This window comes from Passer domesticus, chromosome 1 (genome assembly GCF_036417665.1).
Source record: "Passer domesticus isolate bPasDom1 chromosome 1, bPasDom1.hap1, whole genome shotgun sequence".
Classification (NCBI taxonomy): Eukaryota; Metazoa; Chordata; class Aves; order Passeriformes; family Passeridae; genus Passer; species Passer domesticus.
Window position 1 is genome coordinate 61,766,149 of NC_087474.1, and position 12,135 is coordinate 61,778,283.

Here is a 12,135-nt window from a genome sequence, read left to right on the forward strand (position 1 = left end):
AACTGACATCAGGAACCTGACCCGGTGACATTCGTTTCTCTGGAGAAAGACCATGATTCATGTCCAGGGCCTTGCGGCCTGGAGTGCCCGGCTGCCTGCTGAAATTCCGCATGGATCAGGATGCCTCCCAGATGGAAAGTGCCCCCACAGCCAACTGTGGCTGGTTTGACAGTGCCAAGTGCCTCCTGCAAACTGACATCAGGAACCTGGCCTGGTGACTTTTGTTTCTCTGGGGAAAGGCCATAGATGATGTCCAGTGCCCCCTGGCCCGGAGTGGCCGACTGCCTGCTGAAATTCCGCACGGATCAGGATACCTCCCAGATGCAAGGTGCCACCACAGGCAACTGTGGCTTGTTTGACAGTGCCAAGTGCCTCCTGCAAACTGACATCAGGAACCTGGCCGGGTGACTTTTGTTTCTCTGGGGAAAGGCCATCGTTCTTGTCCGGGGCCCGCTGGCCCGGAGTGGCCGGCTGTCTGCTGAAATTCCACACGGTTGAGGCTACCTCCCAGATGCAAGGCGCCCCCACAGGCAACTGTGGCTGGTTTGACAGTGCCAAGTGCCTCCTGCAAACTGACATCAGGAACCTGGCCTGGTGACTTTTGTTTCTCTGCGGAAAGACCATAGTTCATGTCCACGGCCTGGTGGCCCGGAGTGGCCGATGCCTGCTGAAATTCCGCTTGGATCAGGATGCCTCCCAGATGAACAGTGCCCCCACAGGCAACTGTGGCTGGTTTGACAGTGCCAAGTGCCTCCTGCAAACTGACATCAGGAACCTGGCCTGGTGATTTTTGTTTCTCTGGGGAAAGGCCATGGTTCATATTTTACAAACTGTGGACCAGAGTGGCCCGCTGCCTGCTGAAATTCCGCATGGATCAGGATACCTCCCAGGTTCAAGGTGCCGCCACAGCCAACTGTGGCTGGTTTGACAGTGCCAAGTGCCTCCTGCAAACTGACATCAGGAACCTGACCCGGTGACATTCGTTTCTCTGGAGAAAGACCATGATTCATGTCCAGGGCCTTGCGGCCTGGAGTGCCCGGCTGCCTGCTGAAATTCCGCACGGATCAGGATACCTCCCAGACCGAAACTAAAATCATAGGCCGCTGTGGCTGGTTTGACAGTGCCAAGTGCCTCCTGCAAACTGACATCAGGAACCTGGCCTGGTGACTTTTGTTTCCCTAGGGAAAAGCCGTGGTTCTTGTCCAGGGCCTGGTGGCCCGGAGTGGCCGGCCGCCTGCTGAAATTCCGCATGGATCACGATGCCTCCCAGATGAAAAGCGCCCCCACAGGCACCTGTGGCTGGTTTGACAGTGCCAAGTGCCTCCTGCAAACTGACATCAGGAACCTGGCCTGGTGACTTTTGTTTCTCTGGGGAAAGGGCATGGTTATTGTACAGGGCCGGATGTCCCGGAGTGGCCGGCTGCCTGCTGAAATTCCGCTTGGATCAGGATGCCTCCCAGATGAAAAGTGCCCCCACAGGCACCTGTGGCTGGTTTGACAGTGCCAAGTGCCTCCTGCAAACTGACATCAGGAACCTGGCCTGGTGACTTTTGTTTCTCTGGGGAAAGGCCATAGATGATGTCCAGTGCCCCCTGGCCCGGAGTGGCCGACTGCCTGCTGAAATTCCGCACGGATCAGTATACCTCCCAGATGCAAGGTGCCACCACAGGCACCTGTGGCTGGTTTGACAGTGCCAAGTGCCTCCTGCAAACTGACATCAGGAACCTGGCCGGGTGACTTTTGTTTCTCTGGGGAAAGGCCATCGTTCTTGTCCGGGGCCCGCTGGCCCGGAGTGGCCGGCTGTCTGCTGAAATTCCACACGGTTGAGGCTACCTCCCAGATGCAAGGCGCCCCCACAGGCAACTGTGGCTGGTTTGACAGTGCCAAGTGCCTCCTGCCAACTGACATCAGGAACCTGGCCTGGTGAGTTTTGTTTCTCTGGGGAAAGGCCATGGTTCATATTCTGGATACGTAGGACCGGAGAGGCCGGCTGCCTGTTGAAATTCCTCACTGATCAGGATGCCGCCGAGATGCAAGGTGCCCCCACAGGCCCCTGTGGCTCCTTCGACAGTGCCAAGTGCCTCCTGCAAACTGACATCAGGAACCTGGCCGGGTGACTTTTGTTTCTCTGGGGAAAGGCCATGGTTCATATCCTGGACCCGTAGTCCCGGAGTGGCTGGCTGCCTGCTGAAATTCCGAACGGATCAGGATGCCTCCCAGATGCAAAGTGCCCCCAGAGGCAATTGTGGCTGGTTTGACAGTGCCAAGTGCCTCCTGCCAACTGACATCAGGAACCTGGCCTGGTGACATTTATTTCTCTGGGGAAAGGCCATTGTACGTGTCCAAGGCCTAGTGGCCCGGAGTGGCCGGCTGCTTGCTGGAATTCTGCATGGATCAGGATGCCGCCGAGATGCAAGGTGCCCCCACAGGCACCTGTGGCTGGTTTGACAGTGCCATGTGCCTCCTGCAAACTGACATCAGGAACCTGGCCTGGTGACTTTTGTTTCTCTGGGGAAAGGCCATGGTTCATATCCTACAAACTGTGGCCCAGCGTGGCCGGCTGCCTGCTGAAATTCCGCACGGATCAGGATACCTCCCAGATGCAAGGTGCCCCACGGGAAACTGTGGCTGGTTTGACAGTGCCAAGTGCCTCCTGCCAACTGACATCAGGAACCTGGCCTGGTGACTTTTGTTTCTCTGGGGAAAGGCCATGGTTGGTATCCTGAGCCTGGTGTCCTGGAGTGGCCGTCTGCCTGCTAAAATTCTGGACGGACCAGGATGCCGCCAAGATGCAAGGTGCCCCCACAGGTAACTGTGGCTGGTTTGACAGTGCCAAGTGCCTCCTGCAAACTGACATCAGGAACCTGGCCTGGTGACATTTATTTCTCTGGGGAAAGGCCATTGTATGTGTCCAAGGCCTAGTGGCCCGGAGTGGCCGGCTGCTTGCTGGAATTCTGCATGGATCAGGATGCCGCCGAGATGCAAGGTGCCCCCACAGGCACCTGTGGCTGGTTTGACAGTGCCAAGTGCATCCTGCAAATTGACATCAGGAGCCTGGCCGGGTGACTTTTGTTTCTCTGGGGAAAGGCAATTATTCTTGTTCAGAGCCCGGTGGCTCGGAGTGGCCGGCTGCCTGCTGAAATTCCGCATGGATCAGGATACCTCCCAGGTTCAAGGTGCCGCCACAGGCAACTGTGGCTGGTTTGATGGTGCCAAGCGCCTCCTGCAAACTGACATCAGGAACCTGGCCTGGTGACTTTTGTTTCTCATGGGAAGTGCCATCGTTCGTGTCCCGTACTCGGAAGCCAGGAGTGGCCGGCTGCCTGCTGAAATACCGCACAGATCAGGATAGCTCCTAGATGCAAGGTGCCCCCACAGGCACCTGTGGCTGGTTTGACAGTGCCAAGTGCCTCCTGCCAACTGACATCAGGAACCTGGCCTGGTGACTTTTGTTTCTCTGGGGAAAGGCCATGGTTTGTATCCTGAGCCTGGTGTCCTGGAGTGGCCGTCTGCCTGCTAAAATTCTGGACGGACCAGGATGCCTCCCAGATGCAGGGTGCCCCCACAGGCAACTGTGGCTGGTTTGACAGTGCCAAGTGCCTCCTGCAAACTGACATCAGGAACCTGGCCTGGTGACATTTATTTCTCTGGGGAAAGGCCATTGTACGTGTCCAAGGCCTAGTGGCCCGGAGTGGCCGGCTGCTTGCTGGAATTCTGCATGGATCAGGATGCCGCCGAGATGGAAGGTGCCCCCACAGGCACCTGTGGCTGGTTTGACAGTGCCATGTGCCTCCTGCAAACTGACATCAGGAACCTGGCCTGGTGACTTTTGTTTCTCTGGGGAAAGGGCATGGTTATTGTACAGGGCCGGATGTCCCGGAGTGGCCGGCTGCCTGCTGAAATTCCGCACGGATCAGGATGCCTCCCAGACCAAAGGTACCAGCACTGGCAACTGTGGCTGGTTTGACAGTGCCAAGTGCCTCCTGCAAACTGACATCAGGAACCTGGCCTGGTGACTTTTGTTTCTCTGGGGAAAGGCCATGTTTCATGTCCAGGGCCCGCTGGCCCGGAGTGACCGGACGCCTGCTGAAATTCCGCACAGATCAGGATAGCTCCCAGATGAAAGGAGCACCCACAGGCAACTGTGGCTGGTTTGACAGTGCCAAGTGCCTCCTGCAAACTGACATCAGGAACCTTGCCTGGTGAGTTTTGTTTCTCTGGGGAAAGGTCATGGTTTATATCCTGGACCCGTAATCCTGGAGTGGCCGGCTGCCTGCTGGAATTCTGCATGGATCAGGATGCCGCCGAGATACAAGGTGCCCCCATAGGCACCTGTGGCTGGTTTGACAGTGCCATGTGCCTCCTGCAAACTGTCATCAGGAACCTGGCCTGGTAAGTTTTGTTTCTCTGGGGAAAGGCAATCGTTTTTGTCCTGGGCCCGCCGGCCCAGAGTGGCCGGCTGCCTGCTGAAATTCCGCATGGATCGGGATGCCTCCCAGATGGAAAGTGCCCCCAGAGGCAACTGTGGCTGGTTTGACATTGCCAAGTGCCTCCTGCAAACTGACATCAGGAACCTGGCCTGGTGACTTTTGTTTCTCTGGGGAAAAGATATCCTTTCTGTCCAGGGCCCCGTGACCGATTGTGGTCAGCTGCCTGCTGAAATTCCAAATATCTCAGAATGCCTCCCAGAAGAAGCAAGGTGCCACCACAGGCAAATGTGGCTTGTTTGACAGTGCCAAGTGTATTCTGAAAACTTACATCAGGAACCTGGCCGGCTGAGTTTTGGTTCTCAGAGAAAAGGCCATAGATCGTGTCCAGCATCCGGTGGGCCATAGTGGCCGTGTGCATTTTGATGTTCCGTATGTCTCAGGATGCCTCCCTGAAGCAAGATGCCACCACAAGCAACTGTGGCTGGTTTGACAGTGCCAAGTGCCTCCTGCAAACTGACCTCGGTAACCTGGCCTGGTGTGTTTTGTTTCTGAGAGAGAAGGCCACGTTTCCTGTCGTGGTTCCGGTGGCGCAATGTGGCCTGGTGCCTCTTAAAATTCCGAACATCTCAGGATGCCTCTCAGAAGCAGGGTGCCGCCAGAGTCAACTGTGGCTGGTTTGACAGGGCCAAGTGCCTCCTGCAAACTGACATCAGGAAGCTGGCCTTGTGAGTTTTGTTTCTCAGAGTAAAAGCCATTGTTCTTCTCCTGTATCCAGCAGTGGCCGGCTGTGTGCCGTAATTCTGAACGTCTCAATATACATCATAGAAGCAAGGCTCCACAACAGGCAACTGTGCCTGGTTTGACTGTGACAAGTGCCTCCTGCAAACTGACATCAGGAACCTGGCCTGGTGAGTTATGTTTCCAGGGTAAATGGCCAGTATTTTTATCCAAGTTTCATTGTCAGAGAGTGGCCGCCTGCCTGCTGAAATTCCGAATATCACAGGATGCCCCCAGATGCAAGGTTCCACCATCAGCAACTGTGGCTGGCTTGACAGTGCCACTTGCTTCCTGCAAACTGACATCAGGAACCTGTCCAGGTGAATTTTGTTTCCCAGGGAAAAGGGCCGGCTACCCTGTCCATGGGAAAGAGGCCAGAAATGTCTGGAGGCCTGCAGAAATTCCGAACGTCACAGGATGCCTCCCAGACCCATGGTGTCACGACATGCAACGATGGCTGGATTAACAGTGCCAAGTGCCTCCTGCAAACGGGCTGGTCAGTTTCATTTCCCGGGTGAAAGAGCCCGTGTTTTTGGCTATTGGCCAGTGGCCCAGAGAGGATTGGTGGCTGCTGAACTTCCAAACCTTGCAGGATTCCTCCCGGACGCAAGGTGACACCAGAGGCAACTGTGGCTGTTTTGACAGTGCCAAGTGCCTCCTGTAAACGGACATCAGGAACTCGGGCTAGTGAGTTTCCTTTCCCAGGGAAAAGGGACAGCGTTCATGTCCAGGGGCCAGTGGCACTAAGTGGCCAGCTGCCTGCTGTAATTCTAAATCTCACAGGATGCCTCTTAGACGCAAGGGGGCACCATCAGCAACTATGGCTCGTTGGACAGTGCCAAGTGCCTCCTGCAAACTGAAATCGGGAAATTGGGCTCACGAGTTGCATTTCCCACTGAAAACAGACAACGTTTGTGTCCAGGGGCCAGTGGCCCACAGAGGATTGGTGCCTGATGAAATTCCAAATGTCTCAGGATGTCTCCTGGATGCAAGGTGCAACTGTCAGCAACTGTGAGTGTTGACAGTGCCAAGAGCCTCCTGCAAATTGACATCAGTAACCTGGCCTGGCATGTTTTGTTTCCCAGTGAAAAGTGACGTCATTTGTGTCCAACGACCAGTGCCACAGAGTGACTGTTTCCCGGCAGAAAATCCAAAAATCACGGGATGCCTCCGAGAAGAAGGTGACTACCTTGTTGCTAGTTCTGCCCCAGCCTACCATAGATAACCTGGCTCTTCCCTTGAGGCTCTGAGATGCCAAGAACTTGTCAACTTCAAAGGGCGGGCCGGGCTACATCTACTCAGCTGCCACAGTTTCTCCTTGCTAGACCTAGTGGGAAAGCATTTTGCTGAGATGCAGAAGGCAAGAAACGCAGAATACGGAGACGCGGAGCTGTCCCAAGTGCCGCTGCCAGGCGTCTTTCCGCAGAAGGAGCGCCCCGGAGCGCACCGCAACCGGCACCGTCATCTCTGCGCAAAGAGCCAAAATATTTTCAAACCCGCCAAAACTAATCCAAAAATATTTTCAAACCCGCCAAAATAGAAAACCAGACAGAAGTGATCAATACATTTGAAAAAACCTGACAAAACATGATAAAGCCCACCAAAGCTAATCCAAACACACCAAAAACTGGGCTAAACAGAATCAAAACAAATCTAAACGTTCTAAAAACCGGCCAAAATATTTAAAAACCCGTCAAAACTAATCAAAACCTTCCGAATACCCGCCAAAATAATTTAGACCCACAAAACTCATCAAAACATTCTGAAAAAATGCCAAAACATTAGAAAACCAGCCAGAACTGATCAAAACATTCAAAAAACTTGGCAAAACATCATAAAAACAAATCAAAACCAACCAAAACATTCCAAAAACCTGACAAAATAGTTTACAACCTGCCAAAACTGATCAAAACATTCTGAAAAGATGCCAAAATATTATAAAACCAGTCAGAAGTGATCAAAACATGCAATAACTTCAAAAACATACTAAAAACAAATCTCAACAAACGGAAACATTCCAAAATATGACTAAATATTGTCAAACCAGCAGAACTGATCAAAACATTCAAAAAACTCGCCAAAACATTGTCAAAACAAGTCAAGACCAACCAAAACATTCAAAAAACCTGCCAAAACATTTTAAAACCCGCCAAAAACAAATCAAAACGTTCCAAAACCCACCAAAATATTATAAAACCAGACAGAAGTGATGAAAACTTTTTGAAACCCCGATAAAACATAATAAAAACCCGCCAAATCAAATCAAAATTTTCCAAATCCTGCTAACACAATTAAAACAACACAAGAGAAAACAAAACATTGTAAAACCCCACCAAAATAGTCTGAAAACCCACCAAAACATAATAAAAACAAATCAAAACATATCAAAACATTCCAAAAACCTGCCAAATTTTTAGAACCTGCCAAAACTGATCAAAACATTCTGAAAAGACACCAAAACGCTAGAAAACCAGTTAGAAGTGATCAAAACTTTCAAAAAACTGGCCAAAACATTCAAAAAACAAATTAAAACCAACCAAAACATTCTAAAAACCTACTAAAATGTTTTAAAATCCTCCAAAACTGATCAAAATATATTGAAAAGAAAACCAAAAATACTATCAAACCAGCCAGAACTGATCAAAACATACAAAAAACATGCCAAAACATAATAAAAACAAATCTAAACAAACCAAAACATTCTAAAAACCTGCCAAAATATTTTAAAGCCAGAAAAATGAATCAAAACTTTACAAAAAACATGCCAAAACATAAAACGAATCTAAACAAAAAAACATTCCACACACTAGCCAAAATATTTTAGAACTCCCCAAAAACTGGTCAAAACATACTGAAAACCTGCCAAAATATTATAAAATTAGTCAGAAGTGAATAAAACATTCAAAAAATCCGCCAAAACATGATAAAGCCCACCAAAACTAATCCAAACACACCAAAAACATGACTAAACATAAAAAAAACAAATCAAAACCACCCAAAAAAATCCGAAAAACCCCCCCAAAGTAATCTAAACATTCTAAAAGCCCTCCAAAACATAATAAAGATATAGGAAAACCAAACAAAATATTCTAAAAACCTGCCAAAATATATTAAATCCCGCCAAAACCGATCAAAACATTCTGAATAGATGCCAAAATACTAGAGCTCCAGCCAGAACTGATCCAAATATTTCAAAAAGCTTGCCAAAACATAATAAAAACAAATCAAAACCAGCTAAAACATTGTAAAAACTCGCCAAATTATTTTAAGCCCCCAAATTATTTTAAAACTCGCCAAAACGAATCAAAATTTTCCAAAAACTTTATAAAAACAAATCAAAACAAACCAAGAAATTCCAAACACCAGGCAAAATATTGTAAAACAAATCAAAAGTAATCAAAATTTCCCAAACCAGCTGAAATATTGTAAAAAAAATCAAAACAAATCAAAACATACCAAAAACCTGCCAAAATGTTAATACACCCGCCGAAACTGATCACAACATTCCCAATAGACGCAAAAAACATTCAAAAAATCCGTCAAAACATTAAAAAGAAAATCAATGCTAACCAAAATATTCCAAAAACCCGCTAAAATACTTAAAAATACGCAAAAATGAACCAAACATTTCCAAGAACCCACCAAAACATAAGAAAAACAAATCCAAACAAATTAAAACAATCCAAAATAGTTTAGAACCCGCCAAAAGTGATCAAAACATTTGGAAAACACGCCAAAATACTAGAAAACCAGCCAGGACTAATCAAAACACAAAAAAACCTTGCCAAAAAATAATAAAAACAAATAAAAACATTTTAAAAATCCGGGCAAAATATTTAAAAACCCGCCGAAAGGAACCGAAATATTCCAAAACTCTCCAAAACTTCACAAAAACGAACCAAAACATCCCAAAAACCCACAAAAATATTTAGAACCGCGATCAGCACCAGCGCTCTCTGCTCAAACACCCGCTAGATGGCATCCGAGAGACGGAGAGCGCGGTACTTTCTAGGATGCGAAGAGTGAAGCCGCACAACACCCGGACTGTGTCCGCAGCTTTCTAACTGCTAGAAGTTCATGGCTTAGCACTCGCCTGCCTCTTCAATTGCCATTAGCATCCGAACGGAAGGTATTCTTGGACAACTTTGCTGTGCTTGCTTCTAGTCCTGCCCCAGCCCACCATAGATAACCTTGCTCTTCCCTTTAGTTTCTGAGATGCCGAGAACTCGGGAATTGAGAACACAAGTCCGGGGACGTATACTGTGCTGGCACAGTTTCTCCTTGCTAGACACAGTGGAAAAGCATTTTGCTGAGACGCAGAAGACAAGAAATGCAGAAAACGGAGATACGGAGCAGTCCGAAGTTAAATGCCGCTGCCAGGCGTCTTTCGGCAGAAAGAGAGCTGCGGAGCGCACAGTGACCGGCACAGTGCTCTCTGCGCGAAGAGCCGCTTGATCGCATCCGAGAGACGGAGAGCGCGGTACTTTCTAGGATGCGAAGAGTGAAGCCGCACAACACCCGGACTGTGTCCGCAGCTTTCTAACTGCTAGAATTTCAAGGCTTAGCACTCGCCTGCCTCTTCAATTGCCATTAGCATCCGAACGGAAGGTATTCTTGGACAACTTTGCTGTGCTTGCTTCTAGTTCTGCCCCAGCCCACCATAGATAACCTTGCTCTTCCCTTTAGTTTCTGAGATGCCGAGAACTCGGGAATTGAGAACACAAGTCCGGGGACGTATACTGTGCTGGCACAGTTTCTCCTTGCTAGACACAGTGGAAAAGCATTTTGCTGAGACGCAGAAGACAAGAAATGCAGAAAACGGAGATACGGAGCTGTCCGAAGTTAAATGCCGCTGCCAGGCGTCGTTCGGCAGAAAGAGAGCTGCGGAGCGCACAGTGACCGGCACAGTGCTCTCTGCGCGAAGAGCCGCTTGATCGCATCCGAGAGACGGAGAGCGCGGTACTTTCTAGGATGCGAAGAGTGAAGCCGCACAACACCCGGACTGTGTCCGCAGCTTTCTAACTGCTAGAATTTCAAGGCTTAGCACTCGCCTGCCTCTTCAATTGCCATTAGCATCCGAACGGAAGGTATTCTTGGACAACTTTGCTGTGCTTGCTTCTAGTTCTGCCCCAGCCCACCATAGATAACCTTGCTCTTCCCTTTAGTTTCTGAGATGCCGAGAACTCGGGAATTGAGAACACAAGTCCGGGGACGTATACTGTGCTGGCACAGTTTCTCCTTGCTAGACACAGTGGAAAAGCATTTTGCTGAGACGCAGAAGACAAGAAATGCAGAAAACGGAGATACGGAGCAGTCCGAAGTTAAATGCCGCTGCCAGGCGTCTTTCGGCAGAAAGAGAGCTGCGGAGCGCACAGTGACCGGCACAGTGCTCTCTGCGCGAAGAGCCGCTTGATCGCATCCGAGAGACGGAGAGCGCGGTACTTTCTAGGATGCGAAGAGTGAAGCCGCACAACACCCGGACTGTGTCCGCAGCTTTCTAACTGCTAGAATTTCAAGGCTTAGCACTCGCCTGCCTCTTCAATTGCCATTAGCATCCGAACGGAAGGTATTCTTGGACAACTTTGCTGTGCTTGCTTCTAGTCCTGCCCCAGCCCACCATAGATAACCTTGCTCTTCCCTTTAGTTTCTGAGATGCCGAGAACTCGGGAATTGAGAACACAAGTCCGGGGACGTATACTGTGCTGGCACAGTTTCTCCTTGCTAGACACAGTGGAAAAGCATTTTGCTGAGACGCAGAAGACAAGAAATGCAGAAAACGGAGATACGGAGCTGTCCGAAGTTAAGTGCCGCTGCCAGGCGTCTTTCGGCAGAAAGAGAGCTGCGGAGCGCACAGTGACCGGCACAGTGCTCTCTGCGCGAAGAGCCGCTTGATCGCATCCGAGAGACGGAGAGCGCGGTACTTTCTAGGATGCGAAGAGTGAAGCCGCACAACACCCGGACTGTGTCCGCAGCTTTCTAACTGCTAGAAGTTCATGGCTTAGCACTCGCCTGCCTCTTCAATTGCCATTAGCATCCGAACGGAAGGTATTCTTGGACAACTTTGCTGTGCTTGCTTCTAGTCCTGCCCCAGCCCACCATAGATAACCTTGCTCTTCCCTTTAGTTTCTGAGATGCCGAGAACTCGGGAATTGAGAACACAAGTCCGGGGACGTATACTGTGCTGGCACAGTTTCTCCTTGCTAGACACAGTGGAAAAGCATTTTGCTGAGACGCAGAAGACAAGAAATGCAGAAAACGGAGATACGGAGCTCTCCGAAGTTAAGTGCCGCTGCCAGGCGTCTTTCGGCAGAAAGAGAGCTGCGGAGCGCACAGTGACCGGCACAGTGCTCTCTGCGCGAAGAGCCGCTTGATCGCATCCGAGAGACGGAGAGCGCGGTACTTTCTAGGATGCGAAGAGTGAAGCCGCACAACACCCGGACTGTGTCCGCAGCTTTCTAACTGCTAGAATTTCAAGGTTTAGCACTCGCCTGCCTCTTCAATTGCCATTAGCATCCGAACGGAAGGTATTCTTGGACAACTTTGCTGTGCTTGCTTCTAGTCCTGCCCCAGCCCACCATAGATAACCTTGCTCTTCCCTTTAGTTTCTGAGATGCCGAGAACTCGGGAATTGAGAACACAAGTCCGGGGACGTATACTGTGCTGGCACAGTTTCTCCTTGCTAGACACAGTGGAAAAGCATTTTGCTGAGACGCAGAAGACAAGAAATGCAGAAAACGGAGATACGGAGCAGTCCGAAGTTAAATGCCGCTGCCAGGCGTCTTTCGGCAGAAAGAGAGCTGCGGAGCGCACAGTGACCGGCACAGTGCTCTCTGCGCGAAGAGCCGCTTGATCGCATCCGAGAGACGGAGAGCGCGGTACTTTCTAGGATGCGAAGAGTGAAGCCGCACAACACCCGGACTGTGTCCGC